General features: G+C 40.2%; 1 pseudogene; it reads left to right on the top strand.

The window, feature by feature from the left end:
* LOC116314070 overlaps positions 1-21,740 on the top strand; it is a 116,722-nt pseudogene that overhangs the window by 11,191 nt on the left and 83,791 nt on the right.

Genomic DNA, 21,740 nt, shown 5'->3' with positions numbered 1-21,740 from the left:
GCATTTATAAAGACATATTTTACGACACATCTGTTTGACATTAATCTGAAACATCAGTTCAGGAACGCTGCTGCTTTGCTTTCTTCTTTTACCTTTTGGGGTTTTTATGTTTTCATGCTGTCTTTTCTCCTTTTGTTTGGCTTCTTGTTTTGCTGGAGTTTAATTTTGTTATTTTCACTGTGTTCCATCATTGTAAACCCACACATGTGTTTCATGTTTCTATCCTCTCCGTTTTGGACATTCAGTTTATGTAGTGAAATGTGACGTATAAATAAATGTGGTTTTGGCTTATGGTGTTGTTTCTATTCTTGTTTCTGTGTTTTATAAAACTTTTTTTAATAATTGGTTGGTGAGCAACAGGATTCCTCATCTGGAGGGGTGACAGTAATCTGGGCTGGGCCTTGTAATTACAGAAGTTTTAAACTTGCATCCTGTTAACAATAAGTGGTTGAACAGAAAACCATATTTTTGCCGTGGATTATGGAGACTAATATAGGCTATTCATTCACTTAAACACCGAAATCCAACAGTTTAATTAAGTACAGTCCTATTCTGATTACTGTCATATGAGAGCGAGAGAAAGAATGAGCTGCACTGACTTGTATCAGCAGACAAAGAGAGAGAGCTGCACATGCGCTGTAAATTGATTATCTTCAGTTTTCACTTTTTCAACTGAAAATGGGTTTGCTGCACTGAGTGATGTCACCTTCATTCCATTCCTATTCTGTGCAGTCAGAAATCACATCTACTCCCTACAGGTGACCTATTTGTTAAAAATTCTAAATCCCCTCCTTATTTGCATGAACCAGACTAGATAATTATGCTTTGTTTATATATTTTGAAAGTTGCTTAATGGGAGAAATTTCTACACTGTAAATTCTTATTAGTTAACTTCACTGAGATAAAGCATGCAAACCTCAAAAAATACATACATACATATCTATATATCTATATCTTTCTATATATATGAGTGAGTAAAGACTACTCAGTATTATTATTTTAAACAGGTAATGTGAAAGTTCTTGCAACATATGATTTGTTAGCTGTGTTTAACTGAACCCTGTAGTGATGGATCATATTGAACATATATCTGGGTGTAAAACAAGGGAATAATGATGTGGAGCTTCATTCTCCTCTAGTATTTTTTTGTATTTCCATCGCTGAAACTTCCAAATGCAGCAGAACTATTTGCCCTTTTATGCAGCACTGGGTCAGAGTACCTATTGAACCGTCTCATAAGCCAGGATGTATTTCTGAGTAAGACCAATGTGTGTAACTGCGCTCCTCATTGTTAGCATCCACTGAATTTGTACAATTGGGAGGTCGGTGATGTGAGACTTAATATTTTGTTGTTATAGTTAAAAAGAAGATCGCAGACTTCAATGTTTCAAATCTTGGAGTTAGAAAAATGAAATTTACAGAGAAATTTTATAAGGGTGAGATATGACATATTTACAATGTCCGTGGATGATTTATATGATTTTTGGTTAAGTGCTTTTGCGTCATCAAAGAATTATTAAAACAATTAATTATAGGAGAGTTTGTCGGGATTAGAGTGCGACATCAGGTAGATTTGAATTGAATATTCTTTATTTATTTATGGTGCTGATGGACCATCTTTAAGGCTCTAGCACCAGACTTGAAAAGAAGTTTCATAAAATATGGGACTCATTTATGGCGTACACCGGTTTGGATATTTCTGTTATTTTTTCACAGGCCCTGGTATAATACAAGCATGTCACTGCTATTTTACATATGAATATTATTAATTCTATCTCATAATTAAAGTGTCTGGAATTTCTATTTATTAATTTGTATTCTTGAGCCGGGTTGTCTGTTTTGTTCTGTTCTGTTGGTTTTGTTTTGTTTAATGGGGGTGTCATTGTAAAAGTTTAAAACTCAATAAATACATGAGAGGAATTAAAACGTGCTCATATTTTGAAATTGTTTGACAGAAGAAATCAGAAAATTCCCACAAAAAATCTTTGTTGTACTTTGGTGGCTGCTAGATCACTGTCCACAGCATCAGAGGAAAGTGGCAGAAGTCGAAAAGGCTCCATTCAAAACTGGAGAAAACAGTTGATAGGGACAGCTGTTTATAGTCAAAACTTAAGTTATAAACAGTTGCTGAGCCTCCTCCATGACCCAAGGACCTCGGGGGGTTAAAATATGTGTGTTAAAATACTCCCCCAGAGAGATCCATGTTTCAGTCACGCAGAAAAAGTCCAAACTCTGGGACCTAAAAAATTACTTTTTGTTCAGGATGGACCTTGCATTCACCAGACCTATTATTGTGGGAACTGGGTCTGTAGAAGCACTAGCGGGAGAAATAGGTGAAATCCGTGCAAGATGCCGCAGATTCCCAAGGTTGACACCTTTCCAGTGCAGGTCAAGGCGAGTGGAACGATGGGGATAGGACACCTGATCCAAGTTGGTACCCAGTGGCGTGTCTAGAAAATTTTTGTTGGGGGGGCCAGGTAGGGGCACAGATTTGGAGAAGGGTGGCAGATGTGATTGGCAGATAATGTTAAAAAAAAATTCTACCAACCGTTAAGTGTTTAGTCAGCATTCAAGGACAGCAATATTTGCATAGTATTTTTACTGACATATAGTGCACATATGTTTTGGGCACAAACATTTTTGAATATTAAAATACGAACATTTTTAACATACAGTTGGCAAATTAGCCAATGCAAAACTTTATCTGCCTATTAAAAAAAGAAGATAATCTTCTCACAAGCTGGGGAAACAACTGAAAAGACTAACATTTGAATGAAACCTGAAAGCAAGTAAATACTTTCTATGCTACCTTATGGTAAACTTTGGTAATATTGATGTATAAAGAACAACACTGGCTGATGATGAAATACAGTCAGCTGGCATGGTGACACTGCCAGTATTAACCTGCAGGGCTGAACTGGGATAAAAAATCGGGCATTTTGACTACAGACCGGCCCCCCAGATATTAAAGCCATAAAGCCTTTGAAAGAAAACAAACGCTGTTGTGACAGTGATGTACACTGTCCTTTGGTATATGTATGATTTCTATACATTTTACGTCAGATAAAAACTTTTTTCGCAAGAATCAGATAATTATTTAATAAAAGCTAGACATTTTAAATGAGAATAAGAAAGAAAAGTATTTCTTTGTGAACCCCTTTCCCTGTTAATACCCTACCTGGCCCCCCTGGCATAACTTTGCTAGATAACTTTGCTAGATCATTGATCAGTTTCATGATTGAAGTAGCAACAGGAGAGAGAGGGGGAGAGAAGAAGAGGCAGCTGACAGCATAAACACAGAATAACTCCAGCTTTGTGTCTTTTTCATTCTAGCTGAAGTCCGGGACAAACTGCGTCTCTTTTCAGCTCGATACGAAACGCGTAATATTGTCTCTGAATGAGGGACCATTCCATTTTTAAGGAGCCGTTGGCAACTCTACTAACTAACCTTATGAATAAAATAAAGTTCACTATCAGTAACATCATAGCACCCACCCAGCTGTATAGAAACTCCGTCATGCTAGCTAGCACGCAGTACAAGTTACTGTAACTGACTGTAAAAAGTCAGCACAAGGAAAATAAACTACCCCTAAACTTGGTTTATATCTGACCCAGATAGACTGCAGGTCATAACTTCTTACCTGAAGTTCAGTTCACCTGACACTCGGACTGGCGGCTGCCTCGGGTCTCTCCTCCTGCCTACCCTTCCCTCATCCACCTGCTGGCCTCCGTGGAAGCTCCACCATAGCCACCACCAAACAACTGAGTTATTTTTATACATCGGCCAGCATCTGGACAATCCACCACCTCTCATTGTTCATGCCGTTACAAAAAAAAAAGAAAAAAAAGTCATCAGCTGACCAGGCAAATGCCCGATGGCCAGTCCAGCTATGTTAACCTGTTAATCTTCGCTGAAAAATTGTTTTCTGCGGTGCCGTCTTTCATGCTTGGCACTCCTACCTTTGCTAACGTGATGCTCATAGTGCAGAAGCCCATGCTGCATTCACTTACACTCGGATATCTGAACTTCACTGTGAAAACATGATCGTACATTTGATGTTTCATTGAATTTTATTGTTTTAGCTTCGGGGTGGCACCTGGGGTGGCCAGTCTGGTTGGGGGGGTGGCCTGTGCCCCCCCAGGCCACCCCACTGGACACGCCACTGTTGGTACCAGCCAGGAATGAACAGGGTTCAGGGAACTCCAGGATCTAGAAAGTCTAGGAACCGATCCATATTGGATCAGGAAAGTTCCCGGAGACTGGGCCAAACTGGGCCTCAGCCCCTCTAGCTGCTTGCCACAACATCTGTGAAGGCTTCTCCAGTGAGGTGGGTGTGGTGCCCAACAAAGGTAAGCCGGTACTCCAGCCAAGAGTGGGGCTAAGGAATCAGGTCTGATTGCTACAGTGTTTGCTAAAAAAAGTCTTGAGAGCATTGTTGAGGAAGCAAATATCCTTTTAAAATTACTAAATAACAATAAAGAAGCAGAAGCAAACAGAGATGCAACCCAAAGCAGAGTAAAGAACAACAACACGTAGAAGTCATCTGTCCGTGTCAGTAGTGTTGTAAAGTCTGTGAACATAAAGAAAGGTCATAACATCACTCACTTCCATATGGCTTAAAACCCTGCCCAACTTAAGGTACCACATCTTGATAACTGACCATATATGTTTCATTTTTAAATATAACTGAAACTGCAAACACATATTTAAAGTTAGCATCATTAGAAGAAGTACAAAAACTTATGTTCCAAAGTTAATGATGTTAATGATGCTGATACCTTAAATATTAATGATCCAGTTATTTCTTGCTCTTTTATTCAACCAACCACTCTGATCAAGTTGCATAAGTTTCTGTCAAAGATTCATGCAGTTGACAAAAACGTTCATCAAAAACATTTAACATCTGATTAATAATTCTCATTATTTTCACATGATTTGAATGATTCGCAAGCTTTTTCAAAATCCCTTTTCCGTTATAGTGTAATTCTTCATATTACATACAAGTATGTAATTACAAGTATGTAATTGTCATGGTGCTGGGTCGTTGACCCAGCGTTTTGTGTTTGGCATTATGTTTATTATTATTACTGATTTAATGTTTAATTTCTTCATGATTATCTTTATTAGTATGTAGGTTTCATTCTCAGGGTTTCCAGTTCTAGGTTCATTTCCTGTGTCGTTCCCCTGGTGCTTCGTTCGTGTCCCTGAGTTTGTGTTTGTGAATTTCCTGTTTTACTTTGAAGGTCTGTGTCTGTTATCACTGTGTTAGCTTGTGTTTTCCTGTCGTCTTGTGAACGTGCTCCTTGTCGGCTCGTCTGTGTTTCATGGTGTGTTTGTTCCTTAGGCTTCATCTCTCTGCCCTTCACGCCGTTACGTTATTATTTCAGGTTTGCTCTTTAGTTTTCCCAGTTTAGGTTTCTTCAGTAACTTCTCATGCCTCATTGCCTCGTGAAGCGTTTCAGCACATTGTATCGATACTGAGTCGACAGTGTTGCTGTTTTGCTCCATACTGTCACCTGCTGGACATTAAATATCATTGCAGGCAACGTACTTGAGACTCACAACAGACACTGATTCAATGACCTAGTCATACTTGTATACACTGTAAGGTATTGTACTTTCCATGGAATGATTTTATACCTTTTACATTTCAAATATTGTAGACATCTTTAAAATATATTGTGAATGACATTAAGTGGAAATTAAAGTACTGAATTAATGAAAGTATTGTGAATGTAATGTTACCCATTTAAATATAATTGACTCAGAGTTTATTATAAATTTCTATTCTATTATCCAATGTTTTTGCATTCAGTCTATTGCGATTTTCTTTTTTACACCATTTCCCCAGCTTTGGAGAACACACGCTCAAAGGGCACAGATGAAGCTGGGGTACACAAAAACTGTAAACTCAGGTGGAAAAGGTTCGAATAAGATGTCTTCCTAATACCCCAGTACGTTAAAGGATCCTCTTGGAATGTTTCTCTCGGCCAAGTAGCGCTTTTGTTTGTAAGAAAGCTCCGCAGAACAGATGCGACATTTAACCTGCATAAAATGAAATAAATCATTTACACTGCAGGTCACATTGCTGTTTTTCCAATTGTGATAGATTACACTGAAACAAAGACAGACAAACAGTTACCTTATTTGCAGTTAAAAGATCGAAATGATCCCACACAGCAGAAACATTTCTTTTGCTTTTGGGCTCCATTTTGTTATGGAGAGATATGTATTTGGTTTTTTTTTTTATCTTTGCGAGAGTAATTTTGTTTATTTTTTTGGTGGCGACTCATTCCGTTGACAGATGCAGATGCGGTACCTTTTAAACACAGTTTGGAGCGTTGGCAATGAGCGATACAGCAGCTGTATCAATCACGTGACTTTTCCTTAAAGCGACACACGCACCGATACAGGTGTCGCTCTGTGAGCTTGATACATGGCCAGAAAAATACGTCAGCATCACTAATTTGAGGACTGTGACAGGAAGATGGCGCCTTTGCTCGGCTTGACGTCTACCTGCCTACGTTGTATTGTATTTTATGCTTTTAAATCAGCCCTGACGTTTAATATATGGAGCTATGCTGCTGTGATTTACGACCGTTCTTCCTTGCTCCACATCAAAGAGTCTATGGAACGTCTTTATGATGACTGGGACAGTTATAGAAAAACTTTCCTCCCACCATTTGTTCACTCTTCCACCTCACCGGATTACTTCTTGCTACCTGCGAAACGTGCCCTAAGCAATTCCAAGAAGAAATCGAGGAAAAGAGGCTGTAGGGCCGGTGTTCCGTGGCGCCGCTGGAGACCTCGCATGCGGACACGGTGTTTGCTGTCTATTCCACTCCGACAAGCTGATGGGAAACCTGCGCTGCCAGCTTTTAATCGGATTGCGCTCTTGAACGCCCGCTCCATCGCAAACAAATCCTTCTCTCTGAATGAGCTCTTCACAAGGAAAAGCCTGGATTTTCTGTTTCTCACTGAAACATGGCAGAGGGAATTTATTCACCTAAACGAACTGCGTCCTGCAGACTGCTCTTACTTGGGCGCCCCCCGTTTAGGTCGCCGTGGTGGAGGTCTTGCAGTTGTCTTTAACCTTCCTCTTGTGTTAGCTTTCTGTTATCATCTCTTATGTTAACGGGTCGGTTTTTACCCGTGAATTAAATCAGCTATAAAATACACTAAAAACAATAAGTTATCATCCAATTTGTTTCTCACCTCTTGGTTACCTTGTTAGGCTTCCTCATCCATGAAAATGTTGGTTTTAATACCTTTGGTGTGGGCCTCTGGGTCTTTTTTTGTCACAATACCCCTCGATTTCAATTAAAAAAAATAGTAAAATTAACCTCAAGTGAATCATATTAATAAATAAAAGGTTTTTGTGTTACCTGACTATTACTGAGGGGTATAGGACACATCTCTTAAATAAATCTGTTTTATAGATTTTTTTCATTTTAAGATTAATAACTAAAATGACATCGATGGTGTTACGGGTCAATTTCGACCCATAGATATTTACATCAAGAAAAGACAAAAAAATGTTTTTTTTTTCAGCAGTAGACCTTTAATATAAACTGAAAAAAAAGAGAAAGTCCACTCCTCCTTTGTTTTGGTTATAGTCATGGGTAATTGTGGGCTTTTATCACTTCCCAGTGATACAGCTACACCTTTGTGAAGTTTCCTTTGTGAAGTTCTTGTCCGAGGTCATATCTGGTAAAAAAATAAAATAAAATATCACAGCTGATATTGTGACCCTGCAGTCCAGTGGTCATATCAAGGACCACACATTTTCATTGGTTCTTCTCAGGGATGCCACTCGCAGCTTTGACTGTGAAAATCTGTACATTCCAGGCATAGTTGGTTTTTGCATCACAAGGTTCCCAGATTTTTCTGCCGTATTTCCCTGGCTTACTGGGTATGTATTGCGGAAGGGCATTTTCCTCGAAAAGTGGACAAGACGTTCATCCACTGTCACCTCTGACTCTGGGATGAACATCAGCGGAAGAAGCTGCACCCATCTCACCCAGACATCCCTGATGGGAGCAAGCTTGTCAGACCTCGGTCTGGTCTCTCTGTTGTCAAATCTGAGGTCTCTTGAATCAAAATGATATCAAATGTGTGAAGTGACATCGTTGCCCAGAAAATATTTCTGCCTGTCGATGCGTCCCATAAACTATCAGTGGCCTCATTGCAGTATCTGTACACTCCAGCAAGAAGAAGAACACATCCAGGTATTCCTCATCAATATCTTTCCACATGTCGCCATGGACTTTTTTTCCTTCAAAAGTTTATCATAGTAATGATGATTCTTTTTAGTGACAATGGCATAAATGGCTCAAAACATCTCTTGATGTCACTGACTTTGGTCAGAGCAAACCTTGTGATTCAGGGTCATTTTGATGACATTTGCAGCAGCTGCCCTGTCATGTACATCATGAGGTACTGAGCTCCAAAAGATCTTACCATTTTGGACTTGAATCTTTCAGCAGGAGTAGCTTCAGCACCAGCGACCTCCACCTCTGATCAGATGTGTCTGTGTCTTCTGGATGATACTCCACATTGTCTTCCTCCTTAGAAACCTGCCCATCTGAATCGCTGTGCTGCTCTGTGTCCTCTCCTTCATTTTCACCAAAAATATGATCCAGAACTTGGCTCACTGTGAATCTTCTTCTCATTTTGTATGCTGGAAATTGTAAATGTGCCCTCTCGAAGTCAAATGGCCACTCAAATGAGTGAATTCACCTCACATGTCTTGACATGCCGTCTTTGTTTTGTTTTGTTTTTGTGCAGGTGTACTGGAAAAACACGCAAAATAAGAATCCCTAAAAGCTCATATGATTAGGAGAGGAGCTTGATGTCAGTGTTTTAGCTGACAGTTCACTTATGATTTCAGTTTTGGCTTTAATTATTGCATTATACTCATAATATTATACCTGGGTCGAAACCGACCCTAACAACACAAAGGTCATAATTTCAAATAGGGCATTTTATAATTTAGTGAAAATATTTTTTTTTGTTTTATTTTGTAGAAATAGAGGTTTCTGACAAAGTCAAAAAGCCTTGATACAATAAACAAATGTATGTGATTTTTTTATGCATTTGAAATTTAAAATGGGTCGGTGCCGACCCTAACACAAGAGGAGGGTTAAGGACAGTTTCACCTGCAGAGGTATGCAAACTGAAAACTATTCTTCCTTTGAGTCGCAAACGATTAAGGTGGGCTCTACGAACATCTTTTATTGTGTTTTAGTCTATCGCCCTCCTGGCCCTGCTACTGAGTTCTTAAAGGATTTTATGGACTTCTTATCTTCTATTATCAAGCTGGAGAAAGTTTTAATTCTTGGGGATTTTAACATTCATATTGATGATCCCTCATCTAACTCTGCAGCTGAACTTCTATCTATATCTGAGTCTTTTAACCTTGTCCAACATGTCCGGGTCCAACCCATTTAAAAGGCCATACCTTGGACCTTGTTTTTTCCTTGGGCCTCAACATTGGCAATGTGTTTGCTGAGGATGTACATTTGAGTGATCATAACTGTATCTTTGTTGAACTTAATTTTAGCTCTAAACAGACGCCTGTGAAGTTAAAAACTCATAGACGCATAATAACTGAGACTACTGCTGAGAGGTTCTCCATTATATTTGATAGGTCGCCACTTTTTACCGGAAACGATGTAAATGTTCTTATTCAGTCTTTTAATAGAGAATGCACATCCATTTTGGATCAAGTGGCACCTATTAAAACAAGCTCGGCTTTACAAAAGAAGACCCCTGGATAAATGAGTCTATCTTAAACTTAAGGAGAATATGCCGCAAAATAGAACGACTATGGAAGAAAACCAAACTTGACGTACATAGGCTCCATCTTCGAGATCTCATGCTCTCCTTAAATGACACGGTGAGAACTGTTAGATCTGAATATTTTTCTAGACTCATAACAAAAAACAAGAGAAATCCCAAGTTTCTTTTTGACAAAGTTAGTGCTATTGTCTCCCCAGATGTGGTACCTTTAGATGTACACTCTAAGGTAGATAGTAATAAACTCCTCCGATTTTTTGTTGATAAGATTAACGACATCAATGCTAAAATCTCCCCAAAGCTTTCTTGTTCTCCGAGTCAGGCACTCCCTTTGTACTCCTGGTCGACTTTTACAACTGTAACATATGATGAAATAGCAGCCCTGGTTGACAAAATGAAGCCGTCCTCAAGCCCCTCAGACATTATCCCCACTAAGCTTTTTATTAATGCCTTTGACACCATTGGTCCCTGGGTTGTGAACCTTTTTAATGTTTCTCTTCAGACTGGGGTGTTCCCCAGCTTTTTTAAACATGCCATTGTGGAACCAAGGCTCAAAAAACCCAACCTGGACCCAACACTACTTCAAAATTTAAGACCTATCTCCAAACTCCCATTTATGTCAAAACTCCTTGAGAAGGCAGTAGCTGTTCACCTTACGGCATACTTGGAGAAATACAACATCCATGACCGTTTTCAATCTGGGTTCCATAAATTGCATTCCACTGAGACAGCACTACTGAAAGTCACTAATGATATTATGATGTCAGCAGACTCCGGAGAATACACAGTCCTAGTCTTGTTAGACCTTACCTCAGCCTTTGATACAGTCAACCATACCATCCTGATAAACAGACTGAGAGACCTGGTTGGGATGTCTGGCTCTGTTCTAGACTGGTTTTCATCTTATATATCTGAAAGGAGTTTTAGTGTGTCTGCAAACCAGATCATGTTGGAATCTACAGAGTTGTTGTGTGGAGTTCCTCAGGGCTCTGTGCTGGGACCTATTCTGTTTTTAATATACATTCTTCCTTTAAGTCAGATAATACAGCAGTTTCCTGAAGTATCTTATCATCTTTTTGCTGATGATATTCAGCTATATTATTCTTTTAAGCCTGCTGAAGCTCTTAAGCTCTCCAATCTGATTGACTGTTTAACCAACATTAAACAATGGTTAAACAATAACTGCTTACAGCTAAACCCGGCCAAAACAGAAACTTTGATTATTGCACCAGGCAGTGCAATACCTGATATTAAACGGCGACTGGGTGACTTAGGTTCCTCACAGAAACATAACCTTAGAAACTTGGGTGTCATTTTTGATGAAGCTTTTTCTTTGGAGGGACATTTAAATCAGACAGTAAGAACCTGCGTTTTTCACTTAAGGAACATTTCTAAACTTAGATCCATTGTGTCAACAAGTGAACTCGAGATGATAATACATGCTTTTATCTCTACAAGACTTGACTACTGTAACAGCCTGTTTACTTGTCTAAACAAGAAAGGGCTAGCCCGCCTACAGGTTGTTCAAAACTCTGCAGCGAGGCTACTGACCCGCCTGAACAAGGGTGCTCATATGACCCCTGTTTTAAAGTCGCTGCACTGGCTACCAATCAGATTCAGGTTCCATTTTAAAATTCTAGTTTTAACTTTTAGAGCATTACAGAGACAGCCCCCCCTACATTGCTGATCTGATTCATACACATACCTCCACTCGTAACCTGAGGTCAGCAAACCAAAACCTTTTAGTGGTCCCCCACACTCGTTTTAAAACCCAAGGGGACTGATCTTTCCAAGCTGTTGCACCCAGATTGTGGAATGCACTTCCCCTATTTCTACAGGGTTTGGACTCAGTGGAGACCTTTAAAAAGCAGCTAAAGACATTTTTATTTCAAAAAGCTTTTAATTAGACCAGGGTTTTTATGGTGTATTTTATGACTGTATTATGTTTTTACCTTGTAAAGCACTTTGTGACATATGTCTGTGAAAGGTGCTATATAAATAAACTTTACTTACTTACTTAATTTTAGGTTCTTTTCCTCCAACACCACACGGCTCGCCCTGGCAGCCGTGAGAGACATTTGAGTTTGTTTATCTTAATTGGATATGTTTTTTCTTTATTTTCTGTTTATTACTTATAAAATAGCTTGGCAATTGGGTTGCTTTTATTTTACTGGAATTTTGACTGTGTGATGCCAGGTCAGAATTGGCAGCAAACTGCCAGCCTTTTTTTTTTTTTTTCACTTTTGAAGTTTGACTTCTAGTTAATATTGTAAAGGATTTATTTTAAGTCAAACAATTAACAATTCCCAGCCAGGTGCCCAAACCTAACTAAAAACAAAAAAGAAATGTCTAATACATCCACCACCATCACCTTCTTAGTGGCTTACCTGAGTTAGAGTTACAGTCAGGGCTGAAGCCTTTCACATTTAAGTTTCAAACTCAAAGTCAAGTCAAAGTCGTATTTGTTGTTAAAGACCATATACAGATATACACAGGAATTTATAATTGCAATTCTCCCATGGCCCTCAGTGTACACTAAAAATACAAAAGATAAAAAAATAAAATAAAATAATAATAATAATAATAATAATAATAATAATAATAACATAGAAAATAAAAGTCTTATGTACAACACATTAAAATATTATACAATTATTTAAACAGCAGTGGCAACACAATCATAGTGATTGTGGGCAAGTTTGTGGGGCAGTCATTGAAAGGCCAATGGTGGTGGGTCAGAGCTGTATGTTTGGGGGTTCAGAGGGAAGAGGTGAATGCAGGTCTGGAGTTGGTGTGTGGGAGAGCAGGGAGTGAATTCGGCATTCTTACAGCCTGATGGACGAAAGTGCCTCTCAGACTGCTGGTTCTGGCCCGGAGGCTCTCCAGTCTCCTTCCTGATGGCAGGAAACTGAAGAAGCTGTTGGACAGATAAGTCAAGTGACCTGTAATGCAGAAGGCTTTCCAGATGAGGCGGGTGCAGTAGATGTCCTGGAGAAGAGAAGTATCCACGATCCTCTCCAGTGCTCTCACTACCCGTTTTAACATTTTTCGGCAGGACCCAGTGCAGGAGTCATACCACACAGTGATGCAGCTGGTGAGGATGCTCTCAATGGTACCTCTGTAGAAGGTGCTCATAATGGGGGTTGAGGCTGTTGCTATCCTCATTTTGCGGAAGAAGTAAGTAAGTAAAATTTTATTTATATAGCACATTTCTAGATAAAAGATCACAAAGTGCTTCACAAAGTATAGAACAAAAACAGACAAAAGTTAACAAAATGAAATTGTAAAAAGATGTGTTTTTAGCTGTTTTTTAAAAGTGACCACTGAGTCTGCAGATCTTAAGTTCTGAGGAAGAGAGTTCCACAGTCTGGCAGCCACAGTGGGAAAAACTCTATCACCCTTGGTTTTCAGCCTTGTATGCTGAATAACAAGTAGGCCCTGATCACAAGATCTCAGGGACCTACTAGGGACACAGGGCTGTAAAAGTTCAATGATGTAGGCTGGTGCTTGTCCTTGAAGAGTTTTAAATGTCAGAACCAGTATCTTAAAATGGACTGTATAAGCAACGGTATCACATGGGAGTACTTAGATGTTTTTGTCAGAAGCCTTGCTGCAGCATTTTGGACAATCTGCAGATGCTCCAGGGAGTTTTTGTTTAGACATGTAAACAGTGAATTGCAGTAGTCCAATTGTGATGAAATGAATGCATGAATAACAATCTCCAGTTCAGTATGAGATACTATAGGGCTCAATTTAGAAATGCTTCTTAAATGATAAAGCAGGACCCAACCAGAGATTCGACGTGAACATCTAGAGTAAGAGCAGAATCAAAAGTTACCCCTAACTTCCTGATAGACGGTTTCACAAAAGATGAAAGAGGACCAAGAGCATTCATTATGTTAGGTACATGTCTGTCCGGAGCACATACAAGGACTTCAGTCTTTTCTTCATTAAGTTGGAGGAAGTTGTCAGCCATCCAACCTTTGATGGATTCTAAGCACTCATTTAGAATCTGCAGCATAGAAACATCTTCAGGTTTAAAAGAAATATATAGCTGGATGTCATCTGCATAGCAGTGGTAGCGAATGTCCTCAAAGGAGCTCAAAATATGCTGGAGAGGAAGTAGATATATTAAAAACAATAAGGGCCCCAGCACAGAACCTTGTGGCACACCATAGGACAGGGACCTGGAAGATGACCTGTACTTAGAGACCGCCACAAGTAGAGTCACTGTTGAGCTTTGCTGACCAGTGATGCAGTGTTTTATGACCAGGAGAGATCTTGTGAGATGTGCACACCCAGGAACTTGGTGCCGCTTACCCTCTCCACAGCAGCACCGTTGATGGTTTGTGGGGTGTGCATTTCTCCACATTCAGGAAAAGGTTGTTGGTTGGGGAATGCCTTCCCTGCACCCTGGTGACACAGCTGCACCCCAAGGCCCTGCATGTGTGGGTGATTGTGGTGGAGCAGGAAGAGGGAGGCAGCTGGGGATGGGGAGGTAACCCCTCCCTGGGGCCAGCTGCCCCGCTGATCCCAGTAGGCACCCCCACACTCTGTAACCTACCAAGGATGGACCTGGGCCCACAGCAGCAGCACCGCCCGGCCCCACAGAGTCTGGGGCAGCCCACCCAACCCCACCACAGAGAAAACTGCACCCACTCCAACATTGACTCATCTCCCCGACTACACACGACAATAGACACCTAGGTTGAGTTCTTTCTCCACATCTCCTATAATCTCTCCCCCACCTGCAGAGTGAACTCCTGGAGACCAGAGAACTTCTGCAATGATGTAACAGCCTCCTACACCAGTTGAAGAGCCCCCAGTTGGCTTGATGCACCAGAGGCCTCCCACGCCAGGGCTGAGCCCCCATGCACCCACCTGGCCACAACCTCAGTGACACACCAACCAGGCCCCAAGGCCCAGCCAGGGCCCCAGCCCGGAGACGGAGCACCCCCTGAACCCCACGCCCGCCTCGAACCCACCCAGGGGCAGCCAGGCTACCAGTCAGTAACCCACGTCCATCAGCACAGACCCTCCCCCAGCCCCACTGCACACAGCCACAGGGAAACCATCATCTAAGAGCCACCAGAGCCCGTAACAACTCATGACCACAACCCTGGGTTGAGCCCTCCAAGGAAGACGCTCCTAGGTATTGCCCCGATGCCCCAAGCCTGTCCCTACCCCCACACCAATCACAACAGTGAAGGTGGGACCAAACTATGACCCCCCACCCCCACTAGGGTGATGCATTAAGACTAATATAATCTATTAGATAATTTCTATATTGGTTAGAATTAAGATTATTTTTATTTTTCCAGTTCATGAGGACTGTTTTCTTGGCAATGCATAGGGCAGTGAAAACCATATGGGCTATATTCTTTTCTGTAGTGACATAATCTAAGTTGCCTAACAAGCACACTAAAGGGGAAGTTGGAATATTACAGTTTAGACACTTTGATAAGTCTTCACGCCAAAGACCGTGGATGTAATTGTCCAGTTTATTGGCTTGACAGTGTGAGCAGTTGTTGGATGACATAAAGCCCATCTTGAACATCCGATGACCTGTATAGTGCACTCTATGTAGTATTTTGTATTAAATAATTGAAGACTGGGATTTCTAATTAAATGAAAGGTTTTTAAGCATATCTGAGACCAGAAGTTTTGGTCTAAGTTGACTGGTAAATCCGCTTCCCATTTTGCAATAGGTAGTGATATTGATTTGTCTGTTTTAGAAAACATTCTGTATATTTTGGAAAGTAATTTGGGGGTTTTAGGAGTAAGAAATTGTAACGCCGTTAGTAATGCCATTACTTGTAATGCCGTTATTCCCATCACTGGTAGTTTTGATGCTTTTACTGCATGGGTAGTCTATCAAATTAAGTAATCTACCTGTTTTGTTTTGGTTTTTTTTGGGGGGCGCCTGTCCCGTTTGGTTCTTGTGCAATCAGAATTATTGTCTGAAGGCAAAGAGATAAGCCCAACAGAATTACTTTACCAAGTGGACCATCCCTGCCTTGCCGTATTGGTCCATTTGATTGACCTTTGTTGTTAATATTTATTTATTTTATTTTATTTCAGTTATTACAGACGGGACAGACATGACCGGGGAGAGGGAGGGAAACAAAGACAGCGGGGAAGAGGAATAGTGATGAAGGGCAAAGAAAAGGGAAAAGAAAAGGAGTGTGGGGGGGGAATACATATTTTTATATATATCACCTGGATTACCTGTTGAGAGAAAAAAAAGAGAAAACAAAAAGTATAAACATATAAGCAAAACAAAAAGTAAAAGTATAAACAAGTATAGAGAAGTATAAACAATGCGGTTACATTTAGACTTAATTTTTTTTACTATAAGTATGAACATGGAAACAAGTGAACAACATTTTGAAATAAGTTTAATTGGAATTCTGTACGCTGGAAAAAAACAACAACAACCAAACAACACATAAAAAACACAAACAAACAGCCAGTGCCTTCATCTGTCCATTAAATGTCAAACATCACATCGACCCGTAGTCCCTACCAGTGTTGGGTAAGTTACTTTAAATTAGTAACTTAGTTACATTACTAGTTACTTCTCTAAAAAAGTAACTCAGTTACTTCAAGTTACTCGTTACTTTCAAAGTAACTAGTTACTAGGGAAAGTAACTTTGGTTTTACTCAGAATTCTCTTGTTAATGTGTTGCTTCCGTAACTGGATACTCAGCAAGACTGCCAGTCTTCTAGCTTGCTTACTTGCCACAAGTGCACTGTGCCACCTACCAATAGAAAGGAAAAAATAATGTGCACATTTCCACGAGAGAAATCCCATGCCTGGACCGTCGTTGACCGCCGCCATGATTCTAGCCTGCTTTTTACATCCAACACAAAAACTGCAGTCATGGTGCTTTTGATTGTACTCAGAACTTGGAAATTCTGCCTTCTGAATAGGAAGATGTAGGTAACACCAGACTGCAGATGAGCTGCATACAGGGCTGGACTGGGACAAAACAATCGTCCCGGCATTTTGACTAGAGACCGCCCACCATTATAGGAAAAATCATAAAGCCTTTGAATGAAAATAAACACTGTTGTGACAGTGATGTACACTGTTCTGATGGTATATATGTATCAATCTATCAATTGTTTGTTGTAAGACTCAGATAATTATTTTTTTTAAAAAGCGAGACATTTTAAATGAGAATAATAAAGAAAACTATTTCCTTGTCCCCCTTTCCCTGTTAATGCCCTACCTGGCCCCTGGCAAAATTTGCTAGACCCGCCCCTGCACAGTTACCAGCTGTCAGCTACGTGAAAAGGATGCTGGTGTTATTTGTCTCTCAGAAACAGCTCATAACTTCCCTTCAACTCATCCATGTCACCTAACAGGTAAACCTGTTTCTCCATCACCTGTTCAGCTCTGATGATTCAGTAAGGACATCTCCTGGTTTCATCTGCATGTTTCCCTCTCACCAGATAACCAAACCGATATCATGACCAGCAGCTTTACAGCTGTGGCTCCAGCAAACATCAGCTGATACTAGAAATTAATATTAAATAAATTCTAACAACAGCTGATCAAGCTTAAACGTGCTGCTGTTGTTTAATGTGACATCCGCTGGTTTCCTCTTTCTGGCGCAAAGTGGGCGATAAATAAACAAGAGAAAAAGCCGATCAGCTGATCATTGATCAGTTTCGTGATTGAAGTAGAAACAGGAGAGAATGAGAGAAGAAGAAGCAGCTGTGCAGCTTCAGCTTTGTGTCTTTTCATTGTAGCTGAAGTCCGGGACAAACTGTGTTCCTTTTTCACCTCAGTGCGAAAACGCGTAATATTTTCTCTGAATACCAGACGATTCTGTTTTTTACTGGACGGTTGGCAACTCTAATAATTAACCGTATGAACAAAATAAAGTTCAACATCAGTAACATAGCACCCACACAGCTGTATAGAAACTCCGTCATGCTAGCTAGCACGCAGTACGAAAATGTCAGCATACCGAAAATAAACTCCACCTAAACTTGGTTTATATCTGACTCCGATAGACTGCAGGTCATAACTTCTTACCTGAAGTTCAGTTCACCTGACACGCGGACCGGCGGCCGCTTCGGGTCTCTCCTCTTGCCTCCCTTTTCCTTCATCCACCTGCTGGCCTCCACCACTTGCTAATGTTATTGAATCTGTGGAAGCTCCGCGATATCCACCACACGGCAACGAGTAACGAGCCTATCTAAATCCCAGTAACGAGTAACGCGTTCCTGGTTTTGGCATAATAACTAGTTACCGTGCTAGTTACCACAATAATAACGTAGTTACTGTAACGCGTTACTTAATAACGCGTTAGTCCCAACACTGGTCCCTACTCATCACCACATGCTTTTAAAAAGAGCTCTATGCCTCTGCAAACTGTGTTTGAATACCTCCTCATCATGTGAGCCTTTAAGGTTTTTTTTTTAAGAAGACTAAGACCACAGTGAGGGCATTTCATTTTCATGGGCCTTCCATAAGCCACAGTTTCATTTAGCACAGAGGGTAGAGGATATGAATGTTCTACTGAAGATTCAGAAAATGGTTTAGATACTGGAGGCAAGGCATCGAGAGTGCAGCGGGTAGATGATGAGGCTCCTTGGAGAGTTCAGTGGGGAGCAGTCCTGATAGTGGTGGCCAGAGATGGGCAGTAATGCGTTACTTGTAACGTGTTGCTGTAATCAGATTACTTTTTCAAGTAACGAGTAATGTAAGGGATTACTATTGCAAAAACGGTAATTAGATTACCGTTACTTTCACGTAGGAACGCTGCGTTACTGCGTTACTAAAACCGTGATTTTTTGCGAGAATGTCTCATGACAGTGACGTAAGCAAGTGCGACATTCGTGACAACAGCTGTGTGCAAATCAACAATGGATAATATATCAAGTGTGGGAGAGAGTATGAGCGTGCAGCGTTTAAAGCGTGGAAGTACTGACCTTATTTTGAGTTTGATTCCATAAAAAGTGACAAAAACATTAGCGTCCGTTGTGCGTGGGAAGAAAACTTCTTTTTACAGCGAAAAAACCCCCCAAACTTCCGAGTAAGCACCGAGTGCGCTACGATGTAATGTGAAATTCACAGACAAACTCGTGGAGTCTTCCATTGACCGCTGCGGCACACCTGCACCAGGGTAAACCTCCGCCTACCCCAGTCCTGCTTTACAGGTGAAAATAGAGCGACAGGACCGCTAGTCTTTGATTTTATTTATTTTCTGCTGTGTTTTACTTTCATCTATTTGAAAGAGTGAGTGTAAACACAAAAAATATTTTATTTTATGTGCTGGAATGTGCAGAAAATAGGTTTAAATGTTAAACAAATTTCTTCCAGTCAGAGAATGTTGCATATAATTTAATTTTTGCTTGATGCATAAAGTTAAAAGATTTAAAGTTTAAAGTTTTAAAAAGAGACGTTTCCATTTGATTACAGTTTGTATGATGGATTATGCAGAAAAAGTAGAAAGTGGTGGCTGACTTGGCATTGAAGAATGCTGACAATAAATGTCTTGCCCCACGCTGTGTGATTGTCATGTTACAGACAGTGCAGTGAGAGTGTCCTGTCGTCCTACATGGCAGCCTGCACCGGCATATCATTTTGTCTGTAAGAGAGAAAAGTTGTGAATAGCAACTTTTAAGGCAACAAAGAGACTGCAGAAGTGCTGAAAAGAAGTGCATATTTATAACTTTAACTATGAGGTATATTTAATGCCAACATAACTTTGAAAGGCAAAGCATTTTTAATGTGTCCATTTATATGCTCCTGAATCTTTGCCCTGACAGCAGGGTTGAAAATGGGGCACAGAGGGCAGTGAAAGAGTCTTCTGCAACATGTTGTGCATTCCTGCAATTCTGGCTTGGAGGCAGAATTCCAATTTGATATGTGCATCTAAAACAGAGAGAAAAACAGATAAACACCATATACACATTTAAGTTCAGGTTTTAGCAGAAATAACACGTTACAGTTAGCATGTAAGAAATTTGGGGAGAAAATTCTTTACAAAAACATAATTTACAAGACACTTTTATTTGTGACATACGTATCTATTGACATATAACAGACAATTTAACAAAGGCTTACTAAAATCTGGGCAATAAAAATGCAGAACAGAATGGAAAGAAAATATTAGTATTTATAAATGTATAAATCTCTTTGTGACGAACTTTACAATGTTGATGTAGGTGGAAGGAAAGACATGAAGTGCAATATGCAGTAAATGGAACAATGTGCATTGATGTTACAGATAGTGAAAAGTAGTGAAGGGAATTTGTTTAATAATTAGCAAAAAACAAATATGTTTGAAACTGACCACTAAATGCTAACCAGATGTGTCGAAAGTACACGTTCCTTACTAAAGTTTAGATACCTCGGGGGTATGACCGTTGTTGTAACGCTAACAAATGCCAACATAATCAGTGTAAGCAAATTAGACGACTCCTAGAATTATGAAATTATCAATGGCAAAATTATATATGAAAGACTCTGTCTCAACCTTATGATCCACTTGCAAGGTTTCCACTGTATCCATGCAGGAACGTATTTCTGCCTACTGTGGAGGTCACGTGTTTCCGGTTACTATGGAGGTCGCAATATGGTGCTCCCCAGTGGCTGCAGCCAGATCCTCCTCGTTAATTCTGCTATGTAAATCTGTATGCATTACTGTAGGGTCTACCTTACAATATAAAGCGCCTTGAGGGGACTGTTGTTGTGATTCGGCGCTGTATAAATAAAATTGAATTGAATGAGAGCTCAAAAAGAGGAAGATGCTTGTACAAATAATTGTGTAAATAAAGTTGAGTGAAGATATTATTCTTCATACAATCTGCATATTCACCACTGAAACAAAAACCAGGAGAAAGAAACATCCGTGCATCCGTCCATTCGCTTCTGCTTATCCTTTTACAGGGTCGCGGGGGGCGCTGGAGCCTGCAGCTGTCATAGGGCGAGAGGCGGGGTACACCATGGACAGGTCGCCAGTTTGTCGCAGGGCTAACACACAGGGACAGACAACCATTCGCACTCACATTCACTCCCGCATTCACACCTATGGGCAATTTAGACTAATCAATTAACCTATCCCCAAAAAGAAACAATAAACTAATTCACATAGGAAAATGTTCATGAATCACTGATTTATGTGAAACATTTGTTTGTACAATTTTTACTTTGTGGGGAAGGACTGTTTGTAAATGATAAGCACTGGTAGCTGTATGCTGATGGGTCTTTTTGTGAGCTGAACCATCACAAAGCCTCTGCAACATGGCCAAAGTGTTCTTTATTATTTTTCAAGAAGATTCCGTTTTTTGTTTTTTTTTAGAGTGCCTCTCACAGCTAACGTCTAATGTTAGGGACATGAAGGAATTTAAAATTGAGAGAAAAATGAAGGGATAAAATTATCACGGCTTCACACTGTAAAGTGTACAAAAAGTACTTCATAACTTTTTTTTATGTGTCTTCTCTTTGTCAAACAGAATTGTTGTGTATGGTGAGACCATGCTGAACGCCATCGTCCCCAACTCGGCCAAGTCTTTCAACTTTCAGCAAGAGTTTAAGCTGACAGATGAGGAGGTGAGACTCACTTATGTGTTTTCTGAGCTCAAAGATAGAAATGATTTGACTATTTTATTGAAAGGGACAGCATCGGTGTTGTCATTCAACTATATTTACTCTCTAAGGCACGCTGCATCAGTGACGATTACCATGTGGAGGTGGAGCTGAAGACCAGAGCAGGAAGACAGAAAATGATGGCTGTGCCTGACGGGGCAGCAATGACATCTGGGGAAGAACAGTCTCAGAAGAAAGGTGTCTGAGACGGTTTAATAAAAATGTTTTTCAGTACGATTTTAGTTATTTTATAAAGGAGCAAATACCTCATGAATCTCAGGGCTGATCTCAGTTCAGTTACATTCTAATTAATTATGTAGAGTTGCTGTTTAT

This window comes from Oreochromis aureus, linkage group 5, assembly GCF_013358895.1.
Source record: "Oreochromis aureus strain Israel breed Guangdong linkage group 5, ZZ_aureus, whole genome shotgun sequence".
Classification (NCBI taxonomy): Eukaryota; Metazoa; Chordata; class Actinopteri; order Cichliformes; family Cichlidae; genus Oreochromis; species Oreochromis aureus.
This window is presented reverse-complemented; position numbering and strand designations above follow the sequence as displayed.